Here is a 20,556-nt window from a genome sequence, read left to right on the forward strand (position 1 = left end):
AAGAAGATTGGTTTTCATGATAAAACCACCTATTTCATAAAAGTGCATGCGTCCCTGGGTGGGCTTGAACCACCATCCTTTCAGTTAACAGCCGAACGCGCTAACCAATTGCGCCACAGAGACCCGCTGCCTTTGATCTGAAAGGAGAGTGGCCTAGGACAGCTCTTCCATTAATATGGAATTTGTGATTTCATATTGCATATTTAATTCACAAATACAGCTTGTCAATGCAGAGGGCTCTTAATGTCTCCAGGTGGATTTTTTTTAACTAAATATAGATAATTCAGGAGTTGTTGAAGGACTCAGTGTGTCTAATTGGGTCTTATTTTAGAAATAGGTGTATAATGCTGTTTATTTTGTTGCCTGCTTGTTCTGTGGGTTTCATCATACAGTTTTCCAACCGTTCCCTCTGTTCACAGAAAGAAGATTGTTTTTTTACGATCAAACTACCTATTTCATAAAAGTGCATGCGTCCCTGGGTGGGCTTGAACCATCATCCTTTCAGTTAAACGCGCTAACCAATTGCGCCACAGAAACTTGCCTCCTTTGATCTGAAAGGAGAGTGGCCTAGGACAGCTCTTCCATTAATATGGAATTGTGTGAATTCATATTGCTTACTTAATTCACAAATACAGCTTGTCAATGCAGAGGGCTCTTAATGTCTCCAGGTGGATTTTTTTTAACTAAATATAGATAATTCAGGAGTTGTTGAAGGACTTAGTGTGTCTAATTGGGTCTTATTTAAGGAATAGGTGTATAATGCTTTTTATTTTGTTGCCTGCTTGTTCTGTGGGTTTCATCATACAGTTTTCCAACCGTTCCCTCTGTTCACAGAAAGAAGATTGTTTTTTTACGATCAAACTACCTATTTCATAAAAGTGCATGCGTCCCTGGGTGGGCTTGAACCACCATCCTTTCGGTTAACAGCCGAACGCGCTAACCAATTGCGCCACAGAGACCCACTTCCTTTGATCTGAAAGGAGAGTGGCCTAGGACAACTCTTCCATTAATATTGAATTGTGTGAATTTATATTGCATATTTAATTTACATTCAAAGCTTGACAATACAGTGGTTTCATAATGTGTCCAGCTGGATTTTTTTTCACTAAATATAGATAAATCAGGACCTGTTGAAGAAATAGGTGTATAATGCTGTCTATTTTATTGCCTGCTTGTTCTGTGAGTTTCATCATATGGTTTTCCAAACCTTCCCTCTGTAAAAGGAAAGAAGATTGGTTTTCATGATAAAACCACCTATTTCATGAAAGTGCATGCGTCCCTGGGTGGGCTTGAACCACCATCCTTTCAGTTAACAGCCGAACGCGCTAACCAATTGCGCCACAGAGACCCGCTTCCTTTGATCTGAAAGGAGAGTGGCCTAGGACAGCTCTTCCATTAATATGGAAGTTGTGATTTCATATTGCATATTTAATTCACAAATACAGCTTGTCAATGCAGAGGGCTCTTAATGTCTCCAGGTGGATTTTTTTTAACTAAATATAGATAATTCAGGAGTTGTTGAAGGACTTAGTGTGTCTAATTGGGTCTTATTTAAGGAATAGGTGTATAATGCTGTTTATTTTGTTGCCTGCTTGTTCTGTGGGTTTCATCATACAGTTTTCCAACCGTTCCCTCTGTTCACAGAAAGAAGAGTGTTTTTTTACGATCAAACTACCTATTTCATAAAAGTGCATGCGTCTCTGGGTGGGCTTGAACCACCATCCTTTCGGTTAACAGCCGAACGCGCTAACCAATTGCGCCACAGAGACCCACTTTCTTTGATCTGAAAGGAGAGTGGCCTAGGACAACTCTTCCATTAATATTGAATTGTGTGAATTTATATTGCATATTTAATTTACATTCAAAGCTTGACAATACAGTGGTTTCATAATGTGTCCAGCTGGATTTTTTTTCACTAAATATAGATAAATCAGGACCTGTTGAAGAAATAGGTGTATAATGCTGTCTATTTTATTGCCTGCTTGTTCTGTGAGTTTCATCATATGGTTTTCCAAACCTTCCCTCTGTAAAAGGAAAGAAGATTGGTTTTCATGATAAAACCACCTATTTCATAAAAGTGCATGCGTCCCTGGGTGGGCTTGAACCACCATCCTTTCAGTTAACAGCCGAACGCGCTAACCAATTGCGCCACAGAGACCCGCTGCCTTTGATCTGAAAGGAGAGTGGCCTAGGACAGCTCTTCCATTAATATGGAATTTGTGATTTCATATTGCATATTTAATTCACAAATACAGCTTGTCAATGCAGAGGGCTCTTAATGTCTCCAGGTGGATTTTTTTTAACTAAATATAGATAATTCAGGAGTTGTTGAAGGACTCAGTGTGTCTAATTGGGTCTTATTTTAGAAATAGGTGTATAATGCTGTTTATTTTGTTGCCTGCTTGTTCTGTGGGTTTCATCATACAGTTTTCCAACCGTTCCCTCTGTTCACAGAAAGAAGATTGTTTTTTTACGATCAAACTACCTATTTCATAAAAGTGCATGCGTCCCTGGGTGGGCTTGAACCATCATCCTTTCAGTTAAACGCGCTAACCAATTGCGCAACAGAAACTGGCCTCCTTTGATCTGAAAGGAGAGTGGCCTAGGACAGCTCTTCCATTAATATGGAATTGTGTGAATTCATATTGCTTATTTAATTCACAAATACAGCTTGTCAATGCAGAGGGCTCTTAATGTCTCCAGGTGGATTTTTTTTAACTAAATATAGATAATTCAGGAGTTGTTGAAGGACTTAGTGTGTCTAATTGGGTCTTATTTTAGGAATAGGTGTATAATGCTATTTATTTTGTTGCCTGCTTGTTCTTTGGGTTTCATCATACAGTTTTCCCTACCCTTCCCTCTATTCACAGAAAGAAGATTGGTTTTCACGATCAAACTACCTATTTCATAAAAGTGCATGCGTCCCTGGGTGGGCTTGAACCACCATCCTTTCGGTTAACAGCCGAACGCGCTAACCAATTGCGCAACAGAAACTTGCCTCTTTGATCTGAAAGGAGAGTGGCCTAGGACAGCTCGTCCATTTATATGGATTTGTTTGATCTCGTTTTGCATATTTAATTTACATTCAAAGCTTGACAATACAGTGGTTTCATAATGTGTCCAGCTGGATTTTTTTTCACTGAATATAGATACATCAGGACCTGTTGAAGAAATAGGTGTATAATGCTGTTTATTTTGTTGCCTGCTTGTTCTGTGGGTTTCATCAAACGGTTTTCCAACCCTTCCCTGTGTTCAAAGCTAGAAGATTGGTTTTCACAATCAAACTTCCTATTTCATGAAAGTGCATTCGTCCCTGGGTGGGCTTGAACAACCATCCATTCGGTTAACAGCCGAACGCACTAACCAATTGCGCCACAGAGACCCACTTCCTTTGATCTGAAAGGAGAGTGGCCTAGGACAGCTCTTCCATTAATATGGAATGGTGTGAATTCATATTGCTTATTTAATTCACAAATGCAGAGGGCTCTTAATGTCTCCAGGTGGATTTTTTTTAACTAAATATAGATAATTCAGGAGTTGTTGAAGGACTCAGTGTGTATAATTGGGTCTTATTTAGGAATAGGTGCATAATGCTGTCTATTTTATTGCCTGCTTGTTCTGTGGGTTTCATCAAACGGTTTTCCAAACCTTCCCTCTGTTCACAGAAAGAAGATTGGTTTTCACGATCAAACCACCTATTTCATGAAAGAGCATGCGTGCCTGGGTGGGCTTGAACCACCATCCTTTCCGTTAACAGCCGAACGCGCTAACCAATTGCGCAACAGAAACTTGCCTCCTTTGATCTGAAAGGAGAGTGGCCTAGGACAGCTCTTCCATTAATATGGAATCGTGTGAATTCATATTGCATATTTAATTCACAAATACAGCTTGTCAATACAGAGGGCTCTTAATGTCTCCAGGTGGATTTTTTTTAACTAAATATAGATAATTCAGGAGTTGTTGATGGACTTAGTGTGTCTAATTGGGTCTTATTTAAGGAAAAGGTGTATAATGCTGTTTATTTTGTTGCCTGCTTGTTGTGTGGGGTTCATCATACAGTTTTCCAACCGTTCCCTCTGTTCACAGAAAGAAGATTGTTTTTTTACGATCAAACTACCTATTTCATAAAAGTGCATGCGTCCCTGGGTGGGCTTGAACCACCATCCTTTCGGTTAACAGCCAAACGCCCTAACCAATTGCGCCACAGAGACTTGCCTCCTTTAACCTCAAAGGGGAGTGGCCTAGGACAGCTCGTCAATTTATAGGATTTGTTTGATCTCGTTTTGCATATTTAATTTACATTCAAAGCTTGACAATACAGTGGTTTCATAATGTGTCCAGCTGGATTTTTTTCACTAAATATAGATAAATCAGGACCTGTTGAAGAAATAGGTGTATAATGCTGTCTATTTTATTGCCTGCTTGTTCTGTGAGTTTCATCATATGGTTTTCCCAACCTTCCCTCTGTTCAAGGAAAGAAGATTGGTTTACATGATAAAACCACCTATTTCTTAAAAGTGCATGCGTCCCTGGGTGGGCTTGAACCACCATCCTTTCAGTTAACAGCCGAACGCGCTAACCAATTGCGCCACAGAAACTTGCTTCCTTTGATCTGAAAGGAGAGTGGCCTAGGACAGCTCTTCCATTAATATGGAATTGTGTGAATTCATATTGCATATTTAATTCACGAATACAGCTTGTCAATGCAGAGGGCTCTTAATGTCTCCAGGTGGATTTTTTTTAACTAAATATAGATAATTCAGGAGTTGTTGAAGGACTTAGTGTGTCTAATTGGGTCTTATTTAAGGAATAGGTGTATAATGCTGTTTATTTTGTTGCCTGCTTGTTCTGTGGGTTTCATCGTACAGTTTTCCAACCGTTCCCTCTGTTCACAGAAAGAAGATTGTTTTTTTACGATCAAACTACCTATTTCATAAAAGTGCATGCGTCCCTGGGTGGGCTTGAACCACCATCCTTTCAGTTAACAGCCGAATGCACTAACCAATTGCGCCACCTAAACTTGCCTCGTTTGATCTGAAAGGAGAGTGGCCTAGGACAGCTCTTCCATAAATATGGAATGGTGTGAATTCATATTGCTTATTTAATTCACAAATGCAGAGGGCTCTTAATGTCTCCAGGTGGATTTTTTTTAACTAAATATAGATAATTCAGGAGTTGTTGAAGGACTTAGTGTGTCTAATTGGGTCTTATTTAAGGAATAGGTGTATAATGCTGTTTATTTTGTTGCCTGCTTGTTCTTTGGGTTTCATCATACAGTTTTCCCTACCCTTCCCTCTATTCACAGAAAGAAGATTGGTTTTCACGATCAAACTACCTATTTCATAAAAGTGCATGCGTCCCTGGGTGGGCTTGAACCACCATCCTTTCGGTTAACAGCTGAACGCGCTAACCAATTGCGCCACAGAGACTTGCCTCCTTTAATCTCAAAGGGGAGTGGCCTAGGACAGCTCGTCAATTTATATGGATTTGTTTGATCTTGTTTTGCATATTTATTTTACATTCAAAGCTTGACAATACAGTGGTTTCATAATGTGTCCAGCTGGAGTTTTTTCACTAAATATAGATAAATCAGGACCTGTTGAAGAAATAGGTGTATAATGCTGTCTATTTTATTGCCTGCTTGTTCTGTGAGTTTCATCATATGGTTTTCCCAACCTTCCCTCTGTTCAAGGAAAGAAGATTGGTTTTCACGATTAAACCACCTATTTCATAAAAGTGCATGCGTCCCTGGGTGGGCTTGAACCACCATCCTTTCAGTTAACAGCCGAACGCTCTAACCAATTGCCCCACAGAACCTCGCCTCCTTTGATCTGAAAGGAGAGTGGCCTAGGACAGCTCTTCCATTAATATGGAATTGTGTGAATTCATATTGCTTATTTAATTCACAAATACAGCTTGTCAATGCAGAGGGCTCTTAATGTCTCCAGGTGGATTTTTTTAAACTAAATATAGATAATTCAGGAGTTGTTAAAGTACTTAGTGTGTCTAATTGGGTCTTATTTAAGGAATAGGTGTATAATGCTGTTTATTTTGTTGCCTGCTTGTTCTTTGGGTTTCATCATACAGTTTTCCAACCCTTCCCTCTATTCACAGAAAGAAGATTGGTTTTCACGATCAAAGTACCTATTTCATAAAAGTGCATGCGTCCCTGTGTGGGCTTGAACCACCATCATTTCGGTTAACAGCCAAACTCCCTAACCAATTGCGCAACAGAAACTTGCCTCCTTTGATCTGAAAGGAGAGTGGCCTAGGACAGCTCTTCCATTAATATGGAATTGTGTGAATTCATATTGCATATTTAATTCACAAATACAGCTTGTCAATGCAGAGGGCTCTTAATGTCTCCAGGTGGATTTTTTTTAACTAAATATAGATAATTCAGGAGTTGTTGAAGGAATTAGTGTGTCTAATTGGGTCTTATTTAAGGAATAGGTGTATAATGTTGTCTATTTAACTGCCTGCTTGTTCTGTGAGTTTCATCATACGGTTTTCCAAACCTTCCCTCTGTTCAAGGAAAGAAGATTGGTTTTCCCGATCAAACCAACCTATTTCATAAAAGTGCATGCGTCCCTGGGTGGGATTGAACCACCATCCTTTCAGTTAACAGCCGAACGCGTTAACCAATTGCGCCACAGAAACCTGCTTCCTTTGATCTGAAAGGAGAGTGGCATAGGACAGCTCTTCCATTAACATGGAATTGTGTGAATTCGTATTGCATATTTAATTCACAAATACATCTTGTCAATGCAGAGGGCTCTTAATGTCTCCAGGTGGATTTTTTTTAACTAAATATAGATAATTCAGGAGTTGTTGAAGGACTCAGTGTGTCTAATTGGGTCTTATTTTAGGAATAGGTGTATAATGCTGTTTATTTTGTTGCCTGCTTGTTCTGTGGGTTTCATCAAACGGTTTTCCAACCCTTCCCTCTGTTCACAGAAAGAAGATTGCTTTTCACAATCAAACCTCCTATTTCATGAAAGTGCATTCGTCCCTGGGTGGGCTAGAACCACCATCCTTTCGGTTAACAGCCGAACGCACTAACCAATTGCGCCACAGAGACCCACTTCCTTTGATCTGAAAGGAGAGTGGCCTAGGACAGCTCTTCCATTAATATGGAATTTTGTGAATTCATATTGCATATTTAATTCACAAATACAGCTTGTCAATGCAGAGGGCTCTTAATGTGTCCAGGTGGATTTTTTTTAACTAAATATAGATAATTCAGGAGTTGTTGAAGGACTCAGTGTGTCTAATTGGGTCTTATTTTAGGAATAGGTGTATAATGCTGTTTATTTTGTTGCCTGCTTGTTCTGTGGGTTTCATCAAACGGTTTTCCAACCCTTCCCTCTGTTCACAGAAAGAAGATTGGTTTTCACAATCAAACCAACCTATTTCATGAAAGTGCATGCGTCCCTGGGTGGGCTTGAACCATCATCCTTTCAGTTAACAGCCGAACACGCTAACCAATTGCACCACAGAGACCCGCTTCCTTTGATCTGAAAGGAGAGTGGCCTAGGACAGCTCTTCCATTAACATGGAATTGTGTGAATTCATATTGCATATTTAATTCACAAATAGAGCTTGTCAATGCAGAGGGCTCTTAATGTCTCCAGGTGGATTTTTTTTAACTAAATATAGATAATTCAGGAGTTTTTGAAGGACTTAGTGTGTCTAATTGGGTCTTATTTAAGGAATAGGTGTATAATGCTTTTTATTTTGTTGCCTGCTTGTTCTGTGGGTTTCATCATACAGTTTTCCAACCGTTCCCTCTGTTCACAGAAAGAAGATTGTTTTTTTACGATCAAACTACCTATTTCATAAAAGTGCATGCGTCCCTGGGTGGGCTTGAACCACCATCCTTTCGGTTAACAGCCGAACGCGCTAACCAATTGCGCCACAGAGACCCACTTCCTTTGATGTGAAAGGAGAGTGGCCTATGACAACTCTTCCATTAATATTGAATTGTGTGAATTTATATTGCATATTTAATTTACATTCAAAGCTTGACAATACAGTGGTTTCATAATGTGTCCAGCTGGATTTTTTTTCACTAAATATAGATAAATCAGGACCTGTTGAAGAAATAGGTGTATAATGCTGTCTATTTTATTGCCTGCTTGTTCTGTGAGTTTCATCATATGGTTTTCCAAACCTTCCCTCTGTAAAAGGAAAGAAGATTGGTTTTCATGATAAAACCACCTATTTCATGAAAGTGCATGCGTCCCTGGATGGGCTTGAACCACCATCCTTTCAGTTAACAGCCGAACGCACTAACCAATTGCGCCACAGAGACCCACTTCCTTTGATCTGAAAGGAGAGTGGCCTAGGACAGCTCTTCCATTAATATGGAATTGTGTGAATTCATTTTGCTTATTTAATTCACAAATGCAGAGGGCTCTTAATGTCTCCAGGTGGATTTTTTTTAACTAAATATAGATAATTCAGGAGTTGTTGAAGGACTTAGTGTGTCTAATTGGGTCTTATTTAAGGAATAGGTGTATAATGCTGTTTATTTTGTTGCCTGCTTGTTCTGTGGGTTTCATCAAACGGTTTTCCAACCCTTCCCTGTGTTCACAGATAGAAGATTGGTTTTCACAATCAAACTTCCTATTTCATGAAAGTGCATTCGTCCCTGGGTGGGCTTGAACCACCATCCTTTCAGTTAGCAGCCGAACGCACTAACCAATTACGCCACAGAGACCCACTTCCTTTGATCTGAAAGGAGAGTGGCCTAGGACAGCTCTTCCATTAATATGGAATTGTGTGAATTCATTTTGCATATTTAATTCACAAATACGGCTTGTCAATGCAGAGGGCTCTTAATGTGTCCAGGTGGATTTTTTTTAACTAAATATAGATAATTCAGGAGTTGTTGAAGGACTCAGTGTGTCTAATTGGGTCTTATTTTAGGAATAGGTGCATAATGCTGTCTATTTTGTTGCCTGCTTGTTCTGTGGGTTTCATCATACAGTTTTCCAACCGTTCCCTCTGTTCACAGAAAGAAGATTGTTTTTTTACGATCAGACTACCTATTTCATAAAAGTGCATGCATCCCTGGGTGGGCTTGAACCACCATCCTTTCGGTTAACAGCCAAACGCGCTAACCAATTGCGCCACAGAGACTTGCCTCCTTTAACCTCAAAGGGGAGTGGCTTAGGACAGCTCGTCCATTTATATGGATTTGTTTGATGTCGTTTTGCATATTTAATTTACATTCAAAGCTTGACAATACTGTGGTTTCATAATGTGTCCAGCTGGATTTTTTTTCACTAAATATAGATAAATCAGGACCTGTTGAAGAAATAGGTGTATAATGCTGTCAATTTTATTGCTTGCTTGTTCTTTGAGTTTCATCATACGGTTTTCCAAACCTTCCCTCTGTTCAAGGAAAGAAGATTGGTTTTCACGATAAAACCACCTATTTCATGAAAGAGCATGCGTCCCTGGGTGGGCTAGAACCACCAACCTTTCAGTTAACAGCCAAACGCGCTAACCAATTGCGCCACAGAGACCCGCTTCCTTTGATCTGAAAGGAGAGTGGCCTAGGACATCTCTTCCATTAATATGGAATTGTGTGAATTCATATTGCATATTTAATTCACAAATACAGCTTGTCAATGCAGAGGGCTCTTAATGTCTCCAGGTGGATTTTTTTTAACTAAATATAGATAATTCAGGAGTTGTTGAAGGTCTTAGTGTGTCTAATTGGGTCTTATTTAAGGAATAGGTGTATAATGCTGTTTATTTTGTTGCCTGCTTGTTCTGTGGGTTTCATCATACAGTTTTCCAACCGTTCCCTCTGTTCACAGAAAGAAGATTGTTTTTTTACGATGAAACTACCTATTTCATAAAAGTGCATGCGTCCCTGGGTGGGCTTGAACCACCATCCTTTCGGTTAACAGCCAAACGCGCTAACCAATTGCGCCACAGAGACCCACTTTCTTTGATCTGAAAGGAGAGTGGCCTAGGACAACTCTTCCATTAATATTGAATTGTGTGAATTTATATTGCATATTTAATTTACATTCAAAGCTTGACAATACAGTGGTTTCATAATGTGTCCAGCTGGATTTTTTTTCACTAAATATAGATAAATCAGGACCTGTTGAAGAAATAGGTGTATAATGCTGTCTATTTTATTGCCTGCTTGTTCTGTGAGTTTCATCATATGGTTTTCCAAACCTTCCCTCTGTAAACGGAAAGAAGATTGGTTTTCATGATAAAACCACCTATTTCATAAAAGTGCATGCGTCCCTGGGTGGGCTTGAACCACCATCCTTTCAGTTAACAGCCGAAGGCTAACCAATTGCGCCACAGAGACCCGCTTCCTTTGATCTGAAAGGAGAGTGGCCTAGGACAGCTCTTCCATTAATATGGAATTTGTGATTTCATATTGCATATTTAATTCACAAATGCAGAGGGCTCTTAATGTCTCCAGGTGGATTTTTTTTAAATAAAAATAGATAATTCAGGAGTTGTTGAAGGACTCAGTGTGTATAATTGGGTCTTATTTAGGAATAGGTGCATAATGCTGTCTATTTTATTGCCTGCTTGTTCTGTGGGTTTCATCATACGGTTTTCCAAACCTTCCCTCTGTTCACAGAAAGAAGATTGTTTTTCACGATCAAACCACCTATTTCATGAAAGAGCATGCGTGCCTGGGTGGGCTTGAACCACCATCCTTTCGGTTAACAGCCGAACGCGCTAACCAATTGCGCAACAGAAACTTGCCTCCTTTGATCTGAAAGGAGAGTGGCCTAGGACAGCTCTTCCATTAATATGGAATTGTGTGAATTCATATTGCATATTTAATTCACAAATACAGCTTGTCAATGCAGAGGGCTCTTAATGTCTCCAGGTGGATTTTTTTTAAGTAAATATAGATAATTTAGGAGTTGTTGAAGGACTTAGTGTGTCTAATTGGGTCTTATTTAAGGAATAGGTGTATAATGCTGTTTATTTTGTTGCCTGTTGTTCTTTGGGTTTCATCATACAGTTTTCCCTACCCTTCCCTCTATTCACAGAAAGAAGATTGGTTTTCACGATCAAACTACCTATTTCATAAAAGTGCATGCGTCCCTGGGTGGGTTTGAACCACCATCCTTTCAGTTAACAGCCGAACGCGGTAACCAATTGCGCAACAGAAACTTGCCTCCTTTGATCTGAAAGGAGAGTGGCCTAGGACAGCTCTTCCATTAATATGGAATCGTGTGAATTCATATTGCATATTTACTTCACAAATACAGCTTGTCAATACAGAGGGCTCTTAATGTCTCCAGGTGGATTTTTTTTAACTAAATATAGATAATTCAGGAGTTGTTGATGGACTTAGTGTGTCTAATTGGGTCTAATTTAAGGAATAGGTGTATAATGCTGTTTATTTTATTGCCTGCTTGTTCTGTGGGTTTCATCATACGGTTTTCCAAACCTTCCCTCTGTTCACAGAAAGAAGATTGGTTTTCATGATCAAACCACCTATTTCATGAAAGAGCATGCATCCCTGGGTGGGCTTGAACCACCATCCTTTCGGTTAACAGCCGAACGCACTAACCAATTGCGCCACAGAGACTTGCGTCCTTTAATCTCAAAGGGGAGTGGCCTAGGACAGCTCGTCAATTTATAGGATTTGTTTGATCTCGTTTTGCATATTTAATTTACATTCAAAGCTTGACAATACAGTGGTTTCATAATGTGTCCAGCTGGATTTTTTTCACTAAATATAGATAAATCAGGACCTGTTGAAGAAATAGGTGTATAATGCTGTCTATTTTATTGCCTGCTTGTTCTGTGAGTTTCATCATATGGTTTTCCTAACCTTCCCTCTGTTCAAGGAAAGAAGATTGGTTTACATGATAAAAACACCTATTTCATAAAAGTGCATGCGTCCCTGGGTGGGCTTGAACCACCATCCTTTCAGTTAACAGCCGAACGCGCTAACCAATTGCGCCACAGAAACTTGCTTCCTTTGATCTGAAAGGAGAGTGGCCTAGGACAGCTCTTCCATTAATATGGAATTGTGTGAATTCATATTGCATATTTAATTCACGAATACAGCTTGTCAATGCAGAGGGCTCTTAATGTCTCCAGGTGGATTTTTTTTAACTAAATATAGATAATTCAGGAGTTGTTGAAGGACTTAGTGTGTCTAATTGGGTCTTATTTAAGGAATAGGTGTATAATGCTGTTTATTTTGTTGCCTGCTTGTTCTGTGGGTTTCATCATACAGTTTTCCAACCGTTCCCTCTGTTCACAGAAAGAAGAGTGTTTTTTTACGATCAAACTACCTATTTCATAAAAGTGCATGCGTCTCTGGGTGGGCTTGAACCACCATCCTTTCGGTTAACAGCCGAACGCGCTAACCAATTGCGCCACAGAGACCCACTTTCTTTGATCTGAAAGGAGAGTGGCCTAGGACAACTCTTCCATTAATATTGAATTGTGTGAATTTATATTGCATATTTAATTTACATTCAAAGCTTGACAATACAGTGGTTCATAATGTGTCCAGCTGGATTTTTTTTCACTAAATATAGATAAATCAGGACCTGTTGAAGAAATAGGTGTATAATGCTGTCTATTTTATTGCCTGCTTGTTCTGTGAGTTTCATCATATGGTTTTCCAAACCTTCCCTCTGTAAAAGGAAAGAAGATTGGTTTTCATGATAAAACCACCTATTTCATAAAAGTGCATGCGTCCCTGGGTGGGCTTGAACCACCATCCTTTCAGTTAACAGCCAAACGCGCTAACCAATTGCGCCACAGAGACCCGCTGCCTTTGATCTGAAAGGAGAGTGGCCTAGGACAGCTCTTCCATTAATATGGAATTTGTGATTTCATATTGCATATTTAATTCACAAATACAGCTTGTCAATGCAGAGGGCTCTTAATGTCTCCAGGTGGATTTTTTTTAACTAAATATAGATAATTCAGGAGTTGTTGAAGGACTCAGTGTGTCTAATTGGGTCTTATTTTAGAAATAGGTGTATAATGCTGTTTATTTTGTTGCCTGCTTGTTCTGTGGGTTTCATCATACAGTTTTCCAACCGTTCCCTCTGTTCACAGAAAGAAGATTGTTTTTTTACGATCAAACTACCTATTTCATAAAAGTGCATGCGTCCCTGGGTGGGCTTGAACCATCATCCTTTCAGTTAAACGCGCTAACCAATTGCGCCACAGAAACTTGCCTCCTTTGATCTGAAAGGAGAGTGGCCTAGGACAGCTCTTCCATTAATATGGAATTGTGTGAATTCATATTGCTTACTTAATTCACAAATACAGCTTGTCAATGCAGAGGGCTCTTAATGTCTCCAGGTGGATTTTTTTTAACTAAATATAGATAATTCAGGAGTTGTTGAAGGACTTAGTGTGTCTAATTGGGTCTTATTTAAGGAATAGGTGTATAATGCTTTTTATTTTGTTGCCTGCTTGTTCTGTGGGTTTCATCATACAGTTTTCCAACCGTTCCCTCTGTTCACAGAAAGAAGATTGTTTTTTTACGATCAAACTACCTATTTCATAAAAGTGCATGCGTCCCTGGGTGGGCTTGAACCACCATCCTTTCGGTTAACAGCCGAACGCGCTAACCAATTGCGCCACAGAGACCCACTTCCTTTGATCTGAAAGGAGAGTGGCCTAGGACAACTCTTCCATTAATATTGAATTGTGTGAATTTATATTGCATATTTAATTTACATTCAAAGCTTGACAATACAGTGGTTTCATAATGTGTCCAGCTGGATTTTTTTTCACTAAATATAGATAAATCAGGACCTGTTGAAGAAATAGGTGTATAATGCTGTCTATTTTATTGCCTGCTTGTTCTGTGAGTTTCATCATATGGTTTTCCAAACCTTCCCTCTGTAAAAGGAAAGAAGATTGGTTTTCATGATAAAACAACCTATTTCATGAAAGTGCATGCGTCCCTGGGTGGGCTTGAACCACCATCCTTTCAGTTAACAGCCGAACGCGCTAACCAATTGCGCCACAGAGACCCGCTTCCTTTGATCTGAAAGGAGAGTGGCCTAGGACAGCTCTTCCATTAATATGGAATTTGTGATTTCATATTGCATATTTAATTCACAAATACAGCTTGTCAATGCAGAGGGCTCTTAATGTCTCCAGGTGGATTTTTTTTAACTAAATATAGATAATTCAGGAGTTGTTGAAGGACTTAGTGTGTCTAATTGGGTCTTATTTAAGGAATAGGTGTATAATGCTGTTTATTTTGTTGCCTGCTTGTTCTGTGGGTTTCATCATACAGTTTTCCAACCGTTCCCTCTGTTCACAGAAAGAAGAGTGTTTTTTTACGATCAAACTACCTATTTCATAAAAGTGCATGCGTCTCTGGGTGGGCTTGAACCACCATCCTTTCGGTTAACAGCCGAACGCGCTAACCAATTGCGCCACAGAGACCCACTTTCTTTGATCTGAAAGGAGAGTGGCCTAGGACAACTCTTCCATTAATATTGAATTGTGTGAATTTATATTGCATATTTAATTTACATTCAAAGCTTGACAATACAGTGGTTTCATAATGTGTCCAGCTGGATTTTTTTTCACTAAATATAGATAAATCAGGACCTGTTGAAGAAATAGGTGTATAATGCTGTCTATTTTATTGCCTGCTTGTTCTGTGAGTTTCATCATATGGTTTTCCAAACCTTCCCTCTGTAAAAGGAAAGAAGATTGGTTTTCATGATAAAACCACCTATTTCATAAAAGTGCATGCGTCCCTGGGTGGGCTTGAACCACCATCCTTTCAGTTAACAGCCGAACGCGCTAACCAATTGCGCCACAGAGACCCGCTGCCTTTGATCTGAAAGGAGAGTGGCCTAGGACAGCTCTTCCATTAATATGGAATTTGTGATTTCATATTGCATATTTAATTCACAAATACAGCTTGTCAATGCAGAGGGCTCTTAATGTCTCCAGGTGGATTTTTTTTAACTAAATATAGATAATTCAGGAGTTGTTGAAGGACTCAGTGTGTCTAATTGGGTCTTATTTTAGAAATAGGTGTATAATGCTGTTTATTTTGTTGCCTGCTTGTTCTGTGGGTTTCATCATACATTTTTCCAACCGTTCCCTCTGTTCACAGAAAGAAGATTGTTTTTTTACGATCAAACTACCTATTTCATAAAAGTGCATGCGTCCCTGGGTGGGCTTGAACCATCATCCTTTCAGTTAAACGCGCTAACCAATTGCGCCACAGAAACTTGCCTCCTTTGATCTGAAAGGAGAGTGGCCTAGGACAGCTCTTCCATTAATATGGAATTGTGTGAATTCATATTGCTTACTTAATTCACAAATACAGCTTGTCAATGCAGAGGGCTCTTAATGTCTCCAGGTGGATTTTTTTTAACTAAATATAGATAATTCAGGAGTTGTTGAAGGTCTTAGTGTGTCTAATTGGGTCTTATTTAAGGAATAGGTGTATAATGCTGTTTATTTTGTTGCCTGCTTGTTCTGTGGGTTTCATCATACAGTTTTCCAACCGTTCCCTCTGTTCACAGAAAGAAGATTGTTTTTTTACGATGAAACTACCTATTTCATAAAAGTGCATGCGTCCCTGGATGGGCTTGAACCACCATCCTTTCGGTTAACAGCCAAACGCGCTAACCAATTGCGCCACAGAGACCCACTTTCTTTGATCTGAAAGGAGAGTGGCCTAGGACAACTCTTCCATTAATATTGAATTGTGTGAATTTATATTGCATATTTAATTAACATTCAAAGCTTGACAATACAGTGGTTTCATAATGTGTCCAGCTGGATTTTTTTTCACTAAATATAGATAAATCAGGACCTGTTGAAGAAATAGGTGTATAATGCTGTCTATTTTATTGCCTGCTTGTTCTGTGAGTTTCATCATATGGTTTTCCCAACCTTCCCTCTGTTCAAGGAAAGAAGATTGGTTTTCATGATAAAACCACTTATTTCATAAAAGTGCATGCGTACCTGGGTGGGCTTGAACCACCATCCTTTCAGTTAACAGCCGAACGCGCTAACCAATTGCGCCACAGAGACCCGCTTCCTTTGATCTGAAAGGAGAGTGGCCTAGGACAGCTCTTCCATTAATATGGAATTTGTGATTTCATATTGCATATTTAATTCACAAATACAGCTTGTCAATGCAGAGGGCTCTTAATGTCTCCAGGTGGATTTTTTTTAACTAAATATAGATAATTCAGGAGTTGTTGAAGGACTCAGTGTGTCTAATTGGGTCTTATTTTAGAAATAGGTGTATAATGCTGTTTATTTTGTTGCCTGCTTGTTCTGTGGGTTTCATCATACAGTTTTCCAACCGTTCCCTCTGTTCACAGAAAGAAGATTGTTTTTTTACAATCAAACTACCTATTTCATAAAAGTGCATGCGTCCCTGGGTGGGCTTGAACCATCATCCTTTCAGTTAAACGCGCTAACCAATTGCGCAACAGAAACTGGCCTCCTTTGATCTGAAAGGAGAGTGGCCTAGGACAGCTCTTCCATTAATATGGAATTGTATGAATTCATACTGAATATTTAATTCACAAATACAGCTTGTCAATGCAGAGGGGTCTTAATGTCTCCAGGTGGATTTTTTTTAACTAAATATAGATAATTCAGGAGTTGTTGAAGGACTTAGTGTGTCTAATTGGGTCTTATTTAAGGAATAGGTGTATAATGCTGTTTATTTTGTTGCCTGCTTGTTCTTTGGGTTTCATCATACAGTTTTCCCTACCCTTCCCTGTATTCACAGAAAGAAGATTGGTTTTCACGATCAAACTACCTATTTCATAAAAGTGCACGCGTCCCTGGGTGGGCTTGAACCACCATCCTTTCGGTTAACAGCCGAACTCCCTAACCAATTGCGCAACAGAAACTTGCCTCCTTTGATCTGAAAGGAGAGTGGCCTAGGACAGCTCGTCCATTTATATGGATTTGTTTGATCTCGTTTTGCATATTTAATTTACATTCAAAGCTTGACAATACAGTGGTTTCATAATGTGTCCAGCTGGATTTTTTTTCACTAAATATAGATAAATCAGGACCTGTTGAAGAAATAGGTGTATAATGCTGTCAATTTTATTGCCTGCTTGTTCTTTGAGTTTCATCATACGGTTTTCCAAACCTTCCCTCTGTTCACAGATAGAAGATTGGTTTTCACAATCAAATTTCCTATTGCACAAAAGTGCATTCGTCCCTGGGTGGGCTTGAACCACCATCCTTTCGGTTAACAGCCGAACGCACTAACCAATTGCGCCACAGAGACCCACTTTCTTTGATCTTAAAGGAGAGTGGCCTAGGACAGCTCTTCCATTAATATGGAATTGTGTGAATTCATATTGCATATTTAATCCACAAATACAGCTTGTCAATGCAGAGGGCTCTTAATGTCTCCAGGTGGATTTTTTTTAACTAAATATAGATAATTCAGGAGTTGTTGAAGGACTTAGTGTGTCTAATTGGGTCTTATTTAAGGAATAGGTGTATAATGCTGTTTATTTTGTTGCCTGCTTGTTCTGTGGGTTTCATCATACAGTTTTCCAACCATTCCCTCTGTTCACAGAAAGAAGATTGTTTTTTTACGATCAAACTACCTATTTCATAAAAGTGCATGCGTCCCTGGGTGGGCTTGAACCACCATCCTTTCGGTTAACAGCCGAACGCGCTAACCAATTGCGCCACAGAGACCCACTTCCTTTGATCTGAAAGGAGAGTGGCCTAGGACAACTCTTCCATTAATATTGAATTGTGTGAATTTATATTGCATATTTAATTTACATTCAAAGCTTGACAATACAGTGGTTTCATAATGTGTCCAGCTGGATTTTTTTTCACTAAATATAGATAAATCAGGACCTGTTGAAGAAATAGGTGTATAATGCTGTCTATTTTATTGCCTGCTTGTTCTGTGAGTTTCATCATATGGTTTTCCAAACCTTCCCTCTGTAAAAGGAAAGAAGATTGGTTTTCATGATAAAACCACCTATTTCATAAAAGTGCATGCGTCCCTGGGTGGGCTTGAACCACCATCCTTTCGATTAATAGCCTAACGCACTAACCAATTGCGCCATAGAGACTTGATTCCTTTGACCTGAAAGGAGAGTGGCCTACGACAACTCTTCCATTAATATTGAATTGTGTGAATTCATATTGCATATTTAATTTACATTCAAAGCTTGACAATACAGTGGTTTCATAATGTGTCCAGCTGGATTTTTTATCACTAAATATAGATAAATCAGGACCTGTTGAAGAAATAGGTGTATAATGCTGTCTATTTTATTGCCTGCTTGTTCTGTGAGTTTCATCATACGGTTTTCCAGACCTTCCCCCTCTTCAAGGAAAGAAGATTGGTTTTCACGATAAAACCTCCTATTTCATAAAAGTGCATGCCTCCCTGGGTGGGCTTGAACCACCATCCTTTCAGTTAACAGCCGAATGCACTAACCAATTGCGCCACCTAAACTTGCCTCATTTGATCTGAAAGGAGAGTGGCCTAGGACAGCTCTTCCATTAATATGGAATGGTGTGAATTCATATTGCTTATTTAATTCACAAATGCAGAGGGCTCTTAATGTCTCCAGGTGGATTTTTTTTAACTAAAAATAGATAATTCAGGAGTTGTTGAAGGACTCAGTGTGTATAATTGGGTCTTATTTAGGAATAGGTGCATAATGCTGTCTATTTTATTGCCTGCTTGTTCTGTGGGTTTCATCATACGGTTTTCCAAACCTTCCCTCTGTTCACAGAAAGAAGATTGTTTTTCACGATCAAACCACCTATTTCATGAAAGAGCATGCTTGCCTGGGTGGGCTTGAACCACCATCCTTTCGGTTAACAGCCGAACGCGCTAACCAATTGCGCAACAGAAACTTGCCTCCTTTGATCTGAAAGGAGAGTGGCTTAGGACAGCTCTTCCATTAATATGGAATTGTGTGAATTCATATTGCATATTTAATTCACAAATACAGCTTGTCAATGCAGAGGGCTCTTAATGTCTCCAGGTGGATTTTTTTTAAGTAAATATAGATAATTCAGGAGTTGTTGAAGGACTTAGTGTGTCTAATTGGGTCTTATTTAAGGAATAGGTGTATAATGCTGTTTATTTTGTTGCCTGTTGTTCTTTGGGTTTCATCATACAGTTTTCCCTACCCTTCCCTCTATTCACAGAAAGAAGATTGGTTTTCACGATCAAACTACCTATTTCATAAAAGTGCATGCGTCCCTGGGTGGGTTTGAACCACCATCCTTTCAGTTAACAGCCGAACGCGGTAACCAATTGCGCAACAGAAACTTGCCTCCTTTGATCTGAAAGGAGAGTGGCCTAGGACAGCTCTTCCATTAATATGGAATCGTGTGAATTCATATTGCATATTTACTTCACAAATACAGCTTGTCAATACAGAGGGCTCTTAATGTCTCCAGGTGGATTTTTTTTAACTAAATATAGATAATTCAGGAGTTGTTGATGGACTTAGTGTGTCTAATTGGGTCTAATTTAAGGAATAGGTGTATAATGCTGTTTATTTTATTGCCTGCTTGTTCTTTGGGTTTCATCATACGGTTTTCCAAACCTTCCCTCTGTTCACAGAAAGAAGATTGGTTTTCATGATCAAACCACCTATTTCATGAAAGAGCATGCATCCCTGGGTGGGCTTGAACCACCATCCTTTCGGTTAACAGCCGAACGCACTAACCAATTGCGCCACAGAGACTTGCCTCCTTTAATCTCAAAGGGGAGTGGCCTAGGACAGCTCGTCAATTTATAGGATTTGTTTGATCTCGTTTTGCATATTTAATTTACATTCAAAGCTTGACAATACAGTGGTTTCATAATGTGTCCAGCTGGATTTTTTTCACTAAATATAGATAAATCAGGACCTGTTGAAGAAATAGGTGTATAATGCTGTCTATTTTATTGCCTGCTTGTTCTGTGAGTTTCATCATATGGTTTTCCAAACCTTCCCTCTGTAAAAGGAAAGAAGATTGGTTTTCATGATAAAACCACCTATTTCATAAAAGTGCATGCGTCCCTGGGTGGGCTTGAACCACCATCCTTTCAGTTAACAGCCGAACGCGCTAACCAATTGCGCCACAGAGACCCGCTGCCTTTGATCTGAAAGGAGAGTGGCCTAGGACAGCTCTTCCATTAATATGGAATTTGTGATTTCATATTGCATATTTAATTCACAAATACAGCTTGTCAATGCAGAGGGCTCTTAATGTCTCCATGTGGATTTTTTTTAACTAAATATAGATAATTCAGGAGTTGTTGAAGGACTCAGTGTGTCTAATTGGGTCTTATTTTAGAAATAGGTGTATAATGCTGTTTATTTTGTTGCCTGCTTGTTCTGTGGGTTTCATCATACAGTTTTCCAACCGTTCCCTCTGTTCACAGAAAGAAGATTGTTTTTTTACGATCAAACTACCTATTTCATAAAAGTGCATGCGTCCCTGGGTGGGCTTGAACCACCATCCTTTCAGTTAAACGCGCTAACCAATTGCGCCACAGAAACTTGCCTCCTTTGATCTGAAAGGAGAGTGGCCTAG

General features: G+C 39.3%; 23 non-coding genes across 23 annotated transcripts; all 23 read right to left on the minus strand.

Annotated features, from left to right (window-relative positions):
* Positions 1-49: 49 nt before the first annotated feature.
* trnan-guu (transfer RNA asparagine (anticodon GUU)) lies at positions 50-123 on the minus strand. Its single transcript has one exon. It is a non-coding gene; the product is annotated as a tRNA-Asn (tRNA).
* Positions 124-885: 762 nt separating this feature from the next.
* Positions 886-959, minus strand: trnan-guu (transfer RNA asparagine (anticodon GUU)). The gene has a single exon. It is a non-coding gene; the product is annotated as a tRNA-Asn (tRNA).
* Positions 960-1,274: 315 nt separating this feature from the next.
* On the minus strand, positions 1,275-1,348 carry trnan-guu (transfer RNA asparagine (anticodon GUU)). Its single transcript has one exon. It is a non-coding gene; the product is annotated as a tRNA-Asn (tRNA).
* Positions 1,349-1,695: 347 nt separating this feature from the next.
* Positions 1,696-1,769, minus strand: trnan-guu (transfer RNA asparagine (anticodon GUU)). Its single transcript has one exon. It is a non-coding gene; the product is annotated as a tRNA-Asn (tRNA).
* Positions 1,770-2,084: 315 nt separating this feature from the next.
* On the minus strand, positions 2,085-2,158 carry trnan-guu (transfer RNA asparagine (anticodon GUU)). Its single transcript has one exon. It is a non-coding gene; the product is annotated as a tRNA-Asn (tRNA).
* A 2,366-nt stretch (positions 2,159-4,524) lies between these two features.
* On the minus strand, positions 4,525-4,598 carry trnan-guu (transfer RNA asparagine (anticodon GUU)). The gene has a single exon. It is a non-coding gene; the product is annotated as a tRNA-Asn (tRNA).
* A 757-nt stretch (positions 4,599-5,355) lies between these two features.
* trnan-guu (transfer RNA asparagine (anticodon GUU)) lies at positions 5,356-5,429 on the minus strand. The gene has a single exon. It is a non-coding gene; the product is annotated as a tRNA-Asn (tRNA).
* A 2,422-nt stretch (positions 5,430-7,851) lies between these two features.
* trnan-guu (transfer RNA asparagine (anticodon GUU)) lies at positions 7,852-7,925 on the minus strand. The gene has a single exon. It is a non-coding gene; the product is annotated as a tRNA-Asn (tRNA).
* A 1,145-nt stretch (positions 7,926-9,070) lies between these two features.
* Positions 9,071-9,144, minus strand: trnan-guu (transfer RNA asparagine (anticodon GUU)). The gene has a single exon. It is a non-coding gene; the product is annotated as a tRNA-Asn (tRNA).
* Positions 9,145-9,881: 737 nt separating this feature from the next.
* On the minus strand, positions 9,882-9,955 carry trnan-guu (transfer RNA asparagine (anticodon GUU)). The gene has a single exon. It is a non-coding gene; the product is annotated as a tRNA-Asn (tRNA).
* A 1,561-nt stretch (positions 9,956-11,516) lies between these two features.
* On the minus strand, positions 11,517-11,590 carry trnan-guu (transfer RNA asparagine (anticodon GUU)). The gene has a single exon. It is a non-coding gene; the product is annotated as a tRNA-Asn (tRNA).
* Positions 11,591-11,903: 313 nt separating this feature from the next.
* On the minus strand, positions 11,904-11,977 carry trnan-guu (transfer RNA asparagine (anticodon GUU)). Its single transcript has one exon. It is a non-coding gene; the product is annotated as a tRNA-Asn (tRNA).
* Positions 11,978-12,325: 348 nt separating this feature from the next.
* On the minus strand, positions 12,326-12,399 carry trnan-guu (transfer RNA asparagine (anticodon GUU)). Its single transcript has one exon. It is a non-coding gene; the product is annotated as a tRNA-Asn (tRNA).
* A 314-nt stretch (positions 12,400-12,713) lies between these two features.
* trnan-guu (transfer RNA asparagine (anticodon GUU)) lies at positions 12,714-12,787 on the minus strand. The gene has a single exon. It is a non-coding gene; the product is annotated as a tRNA-Asn (tRNA).
* Positions 12,788-13,549: 762 nt separating this feature from the next.
* trnan-guu (transfer RNA asparagine (anticodon GUU)) lies at positions 13,550-13,623 on the minus strand. The gene has a single exon. It is a non-coding gene; the product is annotated as a tRNA-Asn (tRNA).
* Positions 13,624-13,938: 315 nt separating this feature from the next.
* Positions 13,939-14,012, minus strand: trnan-guu (transfer RNA asparagine (anticodon GUU)). The gene has a single exon. It is a non-coding gene; the product is annotated as a tRNA-Asn (tRNA).
* Positions 14,013-14,359: 347 nt separating this feature from the next.
* trnan-guu (transfer RNA asparagine (anticodon GUU)) lies at positions 14,360-14,433 on the minus strand. Its single transcript has one exon. It is a non-coding gene; the product is annotated as a tRNA-Asn (tRNA).
* Positions 14,434-14,748: 315 nt separating this feature from the next.
* On the minus strand, positions 14,749-14,822 carry trnan-guu (transfer RNA asparagine (anticodon GUU)). Its single transcript has one exon. It is a non-coding gene; the product is annotated as a tRNA-Asn (tRNA).
* Positions 14,823-15,584: 762 nt separating this feature from the next.
* trnan-guu (transfer RNA asparagine (anticodon GUU)) lies at positions 15,585-15,658 on the minus strand. Its single transcript has one exon. It is a non-coding gene; the product is annotated as a tRNA-Asn (tRNA).
* Positions 15,659-17,198: 1,540 nt separating this feature from the next.
* Positions 17,199-17,272, minus strand: trnan-guu (transfer RNA asparagine (anticodon GUU)). The gene has a single exon. It is a non-coding gene; the product is annotated as a tRNA-Asn (tRNA).
* Positions 17,273-17,620: 348 nt separating this feature from the next.
* Positions 17,621-17,694, minus strand: trnan-guu (transfer RNA asparagine (anticodon GUU)). Its single transcript has one exon. It is a non-coding gene; the product is annotated as a tRNA-Asn (tRNA).
* Positions 17,695-19,647: 1,953 nt separating this feature from the next.
* trnan-guu (transfer RNA asparagine (anticodon GUU)) lies at positions 19,648-19,721 on the minus strand. The gene has a single exon. It is a non-coding gene; the product is annotated as a tRNA-Asn (tRNA).
* Positions 19,722-20,034: 313 nt separating this feature from the next.
* Positions 20,035-20,108, minus strand: trnan-guu (transfer RNA asparagine (anticodon GUU)). Its single transcript has one exon. It is a non-coding gene; the product is annotated as a tRNA-Asn (tRNA).
* Between the last annotated feature and the right edge of the window lie 448 nt (positions 20,109-20,556).

This window comes from Platichthys flesus, chromosome 8 (genome assembly GCF_949316205.1).
Source record: "Platichthys flesus chromosome 8, fPlaFle2.1, whole genome shotgun sequence".
NCBI lineage: Eukaryota > Metazoa > Chordata > Actinopteri > Pleuronectiformes > Pleuronectidae > Platichthys > Platichthys flesus.